The sequence below is a fragment of the Myotis brandtii genome, unplaced genomic scaffold, assembly GCF_000412655.1.
Source record: "Myotis brandtii unplaced genomic scaffold, ASM41265v1 scaffold441, whole genome shotgun sequence".
Classification (NCBI taxonomy): domain Eukaryota; kingdom Metazoa; phylum Chordata; class Mammalia; order Chiroptera; family Vespertilionidae; genus Myotis; species Myotis brandtii.
The window spans coordinates 1,447,339-1,457,978 of NW_005366873.1; positions in this window are offsets into that span (position 1 = coordinate 1,447,339).

Here is a 10,640-nt window from a genome sequence, read left to right on the forward strand (position 1 = left end):
GGGGGGGGGGGAGCATGAGAACGCGCCACAGTTTGGACCGAAGTTCCAAGCACGAAGGCTCAACGTTGACTAAAATAATTTTTTCCCATTGACCTCCTGGCCTCGCAGTGGGCCGGCGTCCATCCCCCGCCCCTCTGATGTGGGTTTGGTGCGGGGAACTGTAAACAGTTCAGGCTGCGAGCGGATCTGCTCCATGAGTTATGGGATCCAGGTGTCGCGCCCCGCGCCATGCACTGCTCCCCGCCAGAGTGGGAACCATTCTGTTCTCAGAGGGAGAAGCTAGGCTGTTGCTGTTGAGATCAAATCCTTCTGAAGCGTGACTCCCTCCCACGCCCTCACCCCCCAGGTCTCCGCTCAGGACTGAAGGACTCCAGAGCTCTAATTCATTAGTGAATTCTCAGTGTGTGTGTGTGTGGGGCGGGGGGCGGGCGGCTACTTCTGACCCCCGAGGTCAGGGCCCCGGGCTCTCACGTGTGCAGGATGGTGCTGTTGATGCTAAGGGCAGCCCAGCAGCCTGCGTTCTCCCTGTGAGAACGTGGGACCCATTTCTCCGGGCAGGAGGGTGGGCTCGGTCCCTGCCAGCCTCGTTCCTCCAGTACAGCCGGGCTCCGGACTTGGGCCTGGCAGCTAAGGGCCACAGGAGGCCTTTAGAGCACCGAGGCAGCTGTGGGCAGTGGCCTCTCCTCCCCTGGCAGTAGAGTCTGGAGTCATCGCCCCAAATTGGCCACTGAGATTGTGTTGGAAAATGCCTTCAGTAGTTTGGAGGGATGTGGGGGGCACAGATCTTGGGCGTCTGGCTTCCTCTCCTCTGTGCATCCTTGCAGCCCTACACATAGCTAGCCGATGGGCCACGGTGAAGGGGGAGGAAGCTAACAAATAAGTGCATCCACTTCACAGATACTGGGCATGACTGGGACGTGTGTGTGTGTGTGTGTGTGTGTGTGTGTGTGTGTTTTGGAGGAGAGAAGGTGTTGGCCCGTTTTCTTAAAATATTCCAAAGCTATTTACCTAGTGCCCTTAAAGGATAAAATTGTGCTGCAACAAGATTTATTTTTCTGCCCGGGAGCTGAGGCCGCTGGAGGAAGTGGAAGTGCCCAGGCCCTGTGATTGTGAGGGAGTCACTTCCAGATTCCTAGCTTATCGCTGGCGTCTCTCTCTGCCCTGACACCGTGACCCCCTGAAGTCTAACTCCTCATTGCACCTCGCACAGCCCCCCTCCCCCCCTCCCCCATGTTGCCTTCCTATTTGGCTGCCTTGTGTCTGTGCGTATGGATTTCTTCTTGGGCCAGAAAATATAAGGGCAACCTCCTAGCTTGGAGCCAAATATTTTCTACAAACGGCTTTCCTTTCCTTTAAGAAAATGCCCATTATGGAGTGTGAACATGGGTGAGATTCAGGAGGAAACAGCTGCCTGGCGGAGATCCTGGTGGGGTCTTGGGTAAGATTCCGCTGCGTCACTAATGCCTGTATTGGGTGCGTTTCCAGCACAGGCACACTGGGCAGTTGGGAAGTTTTGTGGCTGAGAACTTCCATGAAGGTGAGCACAGGTCCAGCCTCCAGCTCAGATCAGGAAGGGAAGTCTTCATTTTCTTCAGGACAGTGCAGACCTGTCCAACGGATGTCTCTCATCCACCTTGGTAGCTCAACCTGGATGCTCACGAACCCTTTCTTTCTAGAATATTCTGTCTATGGGCTTTTCTAAGACTTCGACCCCTTGCTACTGTAGCTAAGGGGAGCCCAGATTTCTTAAGGCCCCTGAAGGAGGCCCTCTTCTTTGAATGTCACTGGTGTTGAGGCCAACTCGCCAGTGGCTGTGGGCAGAGCAAGGAACCATGCTACCCCCTTGTGCTGGAGAAAATCTGAGCTCCTTCTCCCCCTGGCCCGGGCTTGGTTGTCCAGTATCTGTGCCCATCCCTCACTTCCATCTGTGCCCCAGCCATACTGGGTTTCTTGTGGTTTCCCAAACTGGACTTTTGCGTGTACTGTTTTATTGGTCTAGAACAGCGGTTCTCAACCTTTGGCGGTCGAACGACCCTTTCACAGGGGTCGCCTAAGACCATCCTGCATATCAGATATTTACATCACGATTCATAACAGTAGCAACATTACAGTTATGAAGTAGCAACGAAAATAATTTTATGGTTGGGTCACAACATGAGGAACTGTATTTAAAGGGCCAGAAGGTTGAGAACCACTGTTCTAGAATGTTCTCCCCTCAGGGCTGCCTGCCAAGCTTATCTGTCAAGTCTCACTCAGCCTTGACTTGGGCCCCTGAACTTTTAACCCTTCACTGCACCTTGCACTGCCCTCTGTGGTCATGATCATTGTGTCCATGTTATCGTTGATGGAAAGTCTATGTTCCCAGGAGTCTGTGAGCTCCTTAAGGGTCAAAAGCCATCATTCTTCTTTGCGTCCACAGCCCGGACTCCGTGGACTTGTGTGACTGAGAAATGGTTGCTGTCCGCAGGTTTTCTCAGAGTTTGATGGCAGCAAAGTTAAGGGCTTCTGTCCACCAGTGGACACCCTGACCAAGTTACTAGACAGCTGTCAGAAAGGAGAGAGAGGTGTGCAATGTCTAAAACCTTCAAGGGGTCAACACAGAATATCCAGGGAACCAGCCAGAAAGAGACAGGCATCTCATTAGAAAAGAAGATGAATAAAGGACAGGAGTGGGAGAGGACCTTTCTAACATGTACCTCTTCGTTTGTAAGTGTTTCTGCTCCGTGCGTCCTGCTTTATGAATTGTTAATGGCTGTGCGGTAAATGCTGTTGTCAGTGGCCTGTTCTTGCCTTTCAGTCGGCACTGTGTCTTAAAGAGCCATCTATGTTGTGGGCTGACATCTAATCCATTGCTTCTTACTGATGCCTAATTCGCCAGGATGTGCATCTGCCACCACAGTTCACCGGGTCACTCTCCCAGGTGACACTGGACTCCCCCTTTCCCGCCCTCTGCTCTCCACCACCGCAGACAGTGCTGCCAGGGTTATGCTCAGCCCCACCCCGTTTGGACCCATGTGGACACTTGGGCAGCCTGCAGCCTCTCGCTCTCCCAGCCGACGGGCTGGTGGCTTTGGCTGGCTTGTCTCTGATGACCGAAGGAGCCCAGGCGTTGCTGCAGGTGCTCCTTAGCTGCTGACCGGGAGGCGCTTCTATCAGATGGCAGGTGTCAGGCTCCCGGCTGAGTCTGTCTTGCTGCCTACATCGGGTAGTGACCCTGTTCGCAGGCTCAGCAGCAGCGGCCCTCTCCTGGATGTTTTATGTGCACCATCTCGTTTAATCCTGAGAGATCTGGAGAGGTGGTGGTGAGAACTCTCACCGCCCACCAGGTCCCTGCGGCCTCCCCGGGGGAGTGGAGTACTCTGCTCGGGAGGGTTCTGGTAGGAAAAGCATCTTAGGATCTCTCGGTGACATTCTTGGCATTGCTTCCTTGAAGAAGTCCCCTGGAATGCAGGGACGTGTCCCCCTGAGCTGGTCTGAGCTCCGAATGTTACTGAAAGGCTTCCCAAAGCTTTCCTCAGAGACACGTTCATTTTCTCCCAGGCCAGCAGAATCGGGACTGGACATGGGGGAGGGGAGGCAGGAATCAGCCATCAGTATTAGTCTCCTTATTCTGTGAGTGGAGAGAATTGAGGTGAGAGGCAGCCCAAGCGAAAGCTCACAGCCCATCCAGCAGGATTCAGAACCAGCTTCATAGGGCTCTGGAGCTCATTCTGCTGCCTGGTCTAGCCTGATCGAGCTAGACCTGATCTCCACCCTCAGATGGCTTCAAACTTGACCTGCAGCCCCATTTGAATCTGAGGTTAAGTAGGATGGTGAGTCCATTGGCTGCAGTCCCGCCATCTTGGTGCATCCCTTTGGGATGGGGGGGAGGATTCCCCAACATTGCCGACAGCTGAGGCTCGGCTGTCTGTGAGGAGAGCCTTGGCCGGATGACATAACCTTCTCTGTGTGCCTGGGTTCCGGGTGTCCCTGCTCCCCGTTTTGTCCCCAGCTGGCCCAGCCAGGCCTTTGCTCATGTTGTTGTTTATGACCGGCAACATGTCCCCACCCCTTTCGCCCTTCCCAGTCACACCCACCTTCATCCACTGCCCGCTCCTCCGGGAGGCCAGCTTTCATTGATCACATGAGGCCCTCGCTGCTCATACTTCAGGCCCCAGTCAGCACCCCTGTATCTGTTCCTTGTATCCATTCTTGTCCCCATGGCTAGCTTTATGGCCCCTAAAATGCACAGCGGAGTGTTGGGTCCCCAGGTGGGCATTTACTTTGTTCCTGGTAATTCCCAGGAGCTTCTGTCCCGTTTCCCATCTGCCTCTTTTAGCCGGACCCTCGGCCTTCCCAAGGCCCTGCTGAGTGTGGGCCTGGTGCTGCTGTGTGCACGTGGCATTCGGGGGGCAGGCCTGGCTGGCCCCTGGCTGCGTGGGCATGGTTCCCATGACCTGGGCCTTTCTCCCAGGGGGCCTGGCGGTGGGTGTTTAACCAGCGTGCACGCAGAAGGCCTTGTTTGCGGGCAGGCACCCATGGTGCTTTCTGTGCCGTGTGATTAGTGAGCTGATCAGAGACTGGCTTGGCAGGGGGAAGGTGAGCATGTCCCTCGTGTCTCACAGTTTGGAAGAGATAAGTGAGGATGTTCTCACTCGGAAAATAAATCTCACCGCAGGCAGCGTTCAGCCACACGCCATTTGAGCCCAACAGCTGTCTCTCATTTGTTGGCAAATGTTCCGGGTGATGAATGTCCCTCGTCCATGCTCACAGCCGTCCCTAAATGGAGGCTTTGGACAAGTGTTGGGGGGAACAATGGCTCTTCTCAGAGGGCTCTCAGCAGACGCTCCCAGTGAAGTTGGCTCATCACTTGGAGCTGGGTCAAGACCAGGGACAAGGTGCCATTGATTCGGCAAGGAAGGCCCCACGCAGCCGCGGAGACGGGCTGAAGGTAGCCAGAAGCAGAGAGAAGGAGGGGCTTCTGGGAAAGGCCCTGATTAACCCGAATGAACGATTCCGCCTCGCAGTGCTGTCTTCTGGAAGCCGACTTCCGGGACGATGGCCCCTCTTCTTGACACTTTTGCAAAACCCTTTGCAGTCATGATGGGATTATCGGGTTTGGAGGGCCTAGTCCTCCTGGGGCAGAACGTGTTGCCACATCCAGTGTTGTTGAATGGATGAAACTGTTGAGCCTAAGAGTGATGAAGGCTAGACACCTGGGACCTGAACTTGGCCCTGACCTCCTGGCCTGAATCTGTCTGCTTCATTCTTCCTGTAACCAGGTGGGAGGGGATAGATGAGGGACTGATGAGGCAAGATGAGCTGGGGAGGTGGGTAGAGCCACGGGGGGGCTTCTGTCCTCAGAGCTACGCTGCAGTGGGAGCAGGTGTCTCCGTGCCCTCAGCCCCAGGCCAGGCGGTCAAGCCCGGCTTCCGGCAAGTTCTGCTGACATCCTTCCTCCCTGGTTGTGTCTCCTCTGACTTCCCGGGACAAAGATCCAAGGTCAGGTTGCTAAGCTGGTAGGGCCCAACCTGGCAAGCTCAGTTTTCCTTTCTCCCTTTACTTTTGTCCCCCTCAACAGAGTTATTTTAAATAATTTAAAATAGCATAAACAACAGCTACACATTCCAAATTGCTATTTCACTCCGTAAAGAATTCAGTGCAGCAATTTTGCATCTATTTTTACAGCAAAAATCGTACATGCTTATTATAAAATATGCACACGTAGCAAAAATTTCTAACATGGGAATGTCAAAATCCTTCGAATTCCACCCTCTGTCATGATAATATCTGTCAAGGATATATTCGTCTAAATATTTCCCCTCCTCTCTGCCATGCTCCCAACTCCCTTTCCGCCCTCTTTTCTCTCCTCCCCTCCCTTCCTCTCTCCCTCCTGCCCTCGCTGCTTCCTTCTCTCTCTTCCTCCCACTGCCTTTTCTTCCCTTCACCCTTCCTCTTCTCTCCAACCCCTTTTCCCTCTTCTTTCCAACCCCACGGTGTAAAAACCGAAAGGGTACAGTAAAAAGTAAGCCCTCAGGCCCTGCTCACTCTTTCCCTTGCCCCAGCTTATTCTGTAGCTTCAAATAATAATAATAATAATAATAATAATAATAATAATAATCCATGCGTCAGCAGCCACGTGTGTGTCACTTCCCCTCCTCCCTTCAAATGGAGCATGCTCGCTGGTCACCCTGCTGTTGAAGTTAAGGCTGTTTCTTCGAGCTCATTCCTGATAGACCTGCTGCATTCATTGTGATGGGGCTCAGTCTCTCCTTTCGATAGAGACGGCATCATTCATATAATTTAAGTGGCATTGACGTTTCCCCCAGCCCTTTGCTGTGGCGAACATAGCCACCGCGAATTTCATTTCAGACACATGAGGGCTAGCTGTAGCATACGCTCTCAGGAGTGGGATGGCTGGGGTTAAGGATATGGGCACGCACGGTTTGATTAGATAGTGCTGAAATGCCCTTCTGGAAAGTTAGATCCTTTTTACTCTTGTCAGCAAAATGTCAAGAGCGTCTGTTTCCCTGCACACTCGTCAACACAATATATCATTACATTTTCTCATCTCTGCTCATCAGAGTTGGCAAAGGCAGCTCTTTATGTATCTCTCTTACTGTAAGTGCAGTTGGACACCTTTTCATATCTATGAAAATCATTGTGTTTGCGTGTGTATATATATGTGCGTGTCTCAAAAAAATGTGTCCTGAGAAAATAGAACAGCTATAGCTCTTTAACAGCTGATCACTCAATTTTGAAAGTGAGTTGTGTATTTTAATAAACACTGGGTATACATTTTTTGGGGGCACCATATCGTGTTCATATGCATTATCCATTTTTCTATTGGATTGTTGGTCTTTTAAAATTAATTTTGTAGGCGCTTATTATCTGTAAAGGAAATCTGGATATGAGTTGCAAATCCTCCCCCGCCCCCCAGTGTCTTATCTTTTCTTGATTTTATGTTTATTTTTCCAAAGTAGGATCTGTGTGTGTGTGTGCTATCAAATCTATCTCCTTTTATGGCTCTAGGTTTTGCTGATACTTAGAAAGTCTTTCCCTAAAACTACATTTAAAAACAATGTTTTTTCCTTTTCTTAAACACAGCTTAATCGAGCTATCATTCACATATCACAGAGTTCACCATTCAAAGTGTGCAGTTCCGTTTTTAGTATAGTCACGGATATGTGCACCCACGGCCACGCCCATTTTAGGTTTTCATCCCCTCAGAAAGAAACCCCCTATGCTTTAGCTATCATTCCTTATCCTCCGCTCTCACCCTGCCCCCAGGCCTAAGCAACCACTCATTTCCCGTCTCTATGGATTTCCCTCTCTGGACTTTCATCCGATCGGAATCACATAATATATAGACTCTTGTGATTGGCTGCTTTATTGGCATGTTTTTGAGATTTAGTCCAAGCTGTAGCAAGTTACCAGTACTTCATTTCTTGTTATGGCCAAATAATATTCCATGGCATGTATAAACACAGACATAATACACCTTGTTTATCCATTCATCTGTTGTTTCCACTTTTTGGCTCTTGTGAATAATGATACGAACATTTGCAAACAAGTTTGGGGGTCGTCCTATGTTTTTGTTTCTCTTGGTTATACACCTAGGAGTGGAATTTCTGGGTCATGTGGTAACTGTGTTTCATTATTTGAAGAACTGCCAAACCGTGTTCCAAAGTGACTATGGCATGTTACATTCCCACCAGCTGTTTTCTTCTAGTACAGCAGTTCTCAACCTGTGGGTCGCCACCCCTTTGGCGGTCGAACGATCCTTTCACAGGGGTCACCTAAGACCATCCTGCATATCAGATATTTACATGACGATTCATAACAGTAGCAACATTACAGTTATGAAGTAGCAACGAAAATAATTTTATGGTTGGGTCACAACATGAGGAACTGTATTTAAAGGGCCAGAAGGTTGAGAACCACTATTCTACAGAAAGCCACTGTTCACCTGACAGCAGCAGGCTTTATCCCACTCTGGGCCCTCGCAGCTGCCCTTGGGATTCATGCTGTCCTGTCTCCACCCACACCTTGATCAATCTTGCAGGCGATAAATCTTCCTTCGATTGTCCTCATTTGCGTGCGCCTTTGGTCTCCTTTTGACTGAGACGGGTGCACCACGGGATGGCTGTCTGGGATGCGGGGGGAGGACACCGGTGGGGGACGATCCAGTTCCTAAAATACGGCGTTCCCCTTAGGAGACATTGTCAAGCATCCCGAGCTGCTCTCGGGAAAACAAACGAGGTGGCAGGGCGTGGGGTTGTTGGAGAGGCGCCTGGCGCGCCCGCTCTCTGCACAGCTGTCCTGGCTGTCAGAAGTAGCAACGAAAATAATTTTAAGGTTGGGTCACAACATGAGGAACTGTATTTAAAGGGCCAGAAGGTTGAGAACCACTGTTCTAGTACATTTGTGATCTTTTTTTTCCTTCATGTCTTAAGTTTTTGAACAATTGGAAATTCTTCATAAGATATGTCATAGGGCCCTAACCAGTTTGGCTCAGTGGATAGAGCGTCGGCCTGTGGACTGAAGAGTCCCAGGTTCGATTCCGGTCAAGGGCATGTACCTTGGTTGCGGGCACATCCCCAGTAGGGGGTGTGCAGGAGGCAGCTGATGGATGTTTCTAACTCTCTATCCCTCTCCCTTCCTCTCTAAAAAAATTAATAAGATATATATTTTTAAAAAAGATATGTCATAGGGGTCTATATGTGTATTTTTTCCATATGGTTTCGTCATCGTACCCACAGTGTTTTTCAATAATCTGTCTTTTTCTTCATGTCTGTATCATAAATGAAATCACTGTATATACTAGGGCCTCTTCTGTACATCCTAGTGTTTTTCCTTGATCTGTTGGTTCAATCAGATGCCATTACAATGCTGCTTTAATTTTTGTAACTTTGTGACATGTTCCCTCACTCTTAATTTGTAAAAAAAAAAAATGCTCATCACCAGCATCATTAGACTTATCTGTATATGGTGCAGGGTTAGAGAGTGTGCAGTCAAATGCAACATTGTTCCTACCATCTAGAAACCTAGTAAATACAACTCTTTTTTTAAAGAGTATTTTTAATTGATTTTTTTTTTTAGAGAGAGAAAGAAAACATCGCTGTGAGAGAGAAACATCAATCTGTTGCCTCCCATATGCACCCCGACTGGGGATCGAACTCGCAACCTGGGTATGTGCCCTGACCAAGAATGGAACCCACAACCCTTGGGTACACGGGACAGCATTCAACCAACTGAGCCACACTGGCCAGGGCGTAAATAAAATTCTCATTTCCATACCCTCTAAAAACCACTCTACATACATTATCTTATTTCACCTTACAATTCTATCAGGGCAGGTTGAGCTTTTCATTTCCATTGTAGACACGAGGAATCTAAGGCTTTGAGACAGACAACCCTGAGACAGAAAGAAGACAGACAGGTGGTCTTTCAAAAAAGGTTGAGTCAGATGCTCTTGGGTGCCTCGTGGAGAAAATGCCAGGGCACGGTGGTGGGAGACTCCACTTGGGTCTTCCCTGGAGCCAGGGTCTGCTCCCCAGCAGTGGGGTGACAGCCTCCTTTTCAGGGCAGCCCCACATCTTGGAATGGAAGCCGCTGGGACATAAATTCAGGCTACGTCGACACTGAGAGCCCAGACAGTGGGGAAGTGGAGTCCTTTGGCTGCATTCTCTTCCCAGATTGTGTAATTCACATCCCTGCCAGGAACCCAGTTTTGTTTTGCTTTGTTTGTTTTTTTCCCCCTTTGCAAAAGGATAGCAAAATTATTTGCCACATAAAAACATACAAAGCCCCATAAAGTCCCAACCAATGAAATCATCATCTCTTCCCAAGCAGACTCCCACCCCTGACCTTGGCTCTCTCCACTCTCCGGGGAGCCGTGAGGCAAGGGAACGGATCGGCTCAGGACGAGACCTGCTGAACGCTCACTTCCTCAGACTTCATCAAACTCTTGGGGTCCGGGGGTTATGGGATTAAGAGGGCGTCACGTGACTGTCCTGGACGCGTTCGCTTGTAGGAATGTGGGAATAAACCCATGCGGAACAAGAAATCTCAAAATGCTTTTGCCTAGAAATAGCAATTAAGAGTGCGATCCAAGTTGCTTCAGTATTTTAGGACTTCCACGAAAGGAGAAAATGTCTGTCTCTTTTTCTCCCTGTCACCGCCCCCCCCCCCACCCCCCACAAAGACACTTGTTTTATGGGAAATTTTTTCCAATATTTTAACAATTCCACTGGGTGATTGGTGACTGTTCTTGATTTTTGTACTGTGGGAAAATAGTTCGGATATTTAGGCTGGGTCCGTGTGGCCTGCCTTTGAAGACCTTGGTTTTGCTGACTGTGTCTCAGCACCACCGTGGAGGAGTGGTTATGGGTGATGTATACCGTATAAGCCAGGGGTGGGCAAACTTTTTGACTCGAGGGCCACAATGGGTTCTTAAACTGGACCGGAGGGCCAGAACAAAAGCATGGATGGAGTGTTTGTGTGAACTAATATAAATTCAAAGTAAACATCATTACATAAAAGGGTACGGTCTTTTTTTTTTTTTAGTTTTATTCATTTCAAATGGGTTGGATCCGGCCCGCGGGCCGTAGTTTGCCCACGGCTGGTATAAGCTGATATAGTTGGTATAGTTCCTTCTC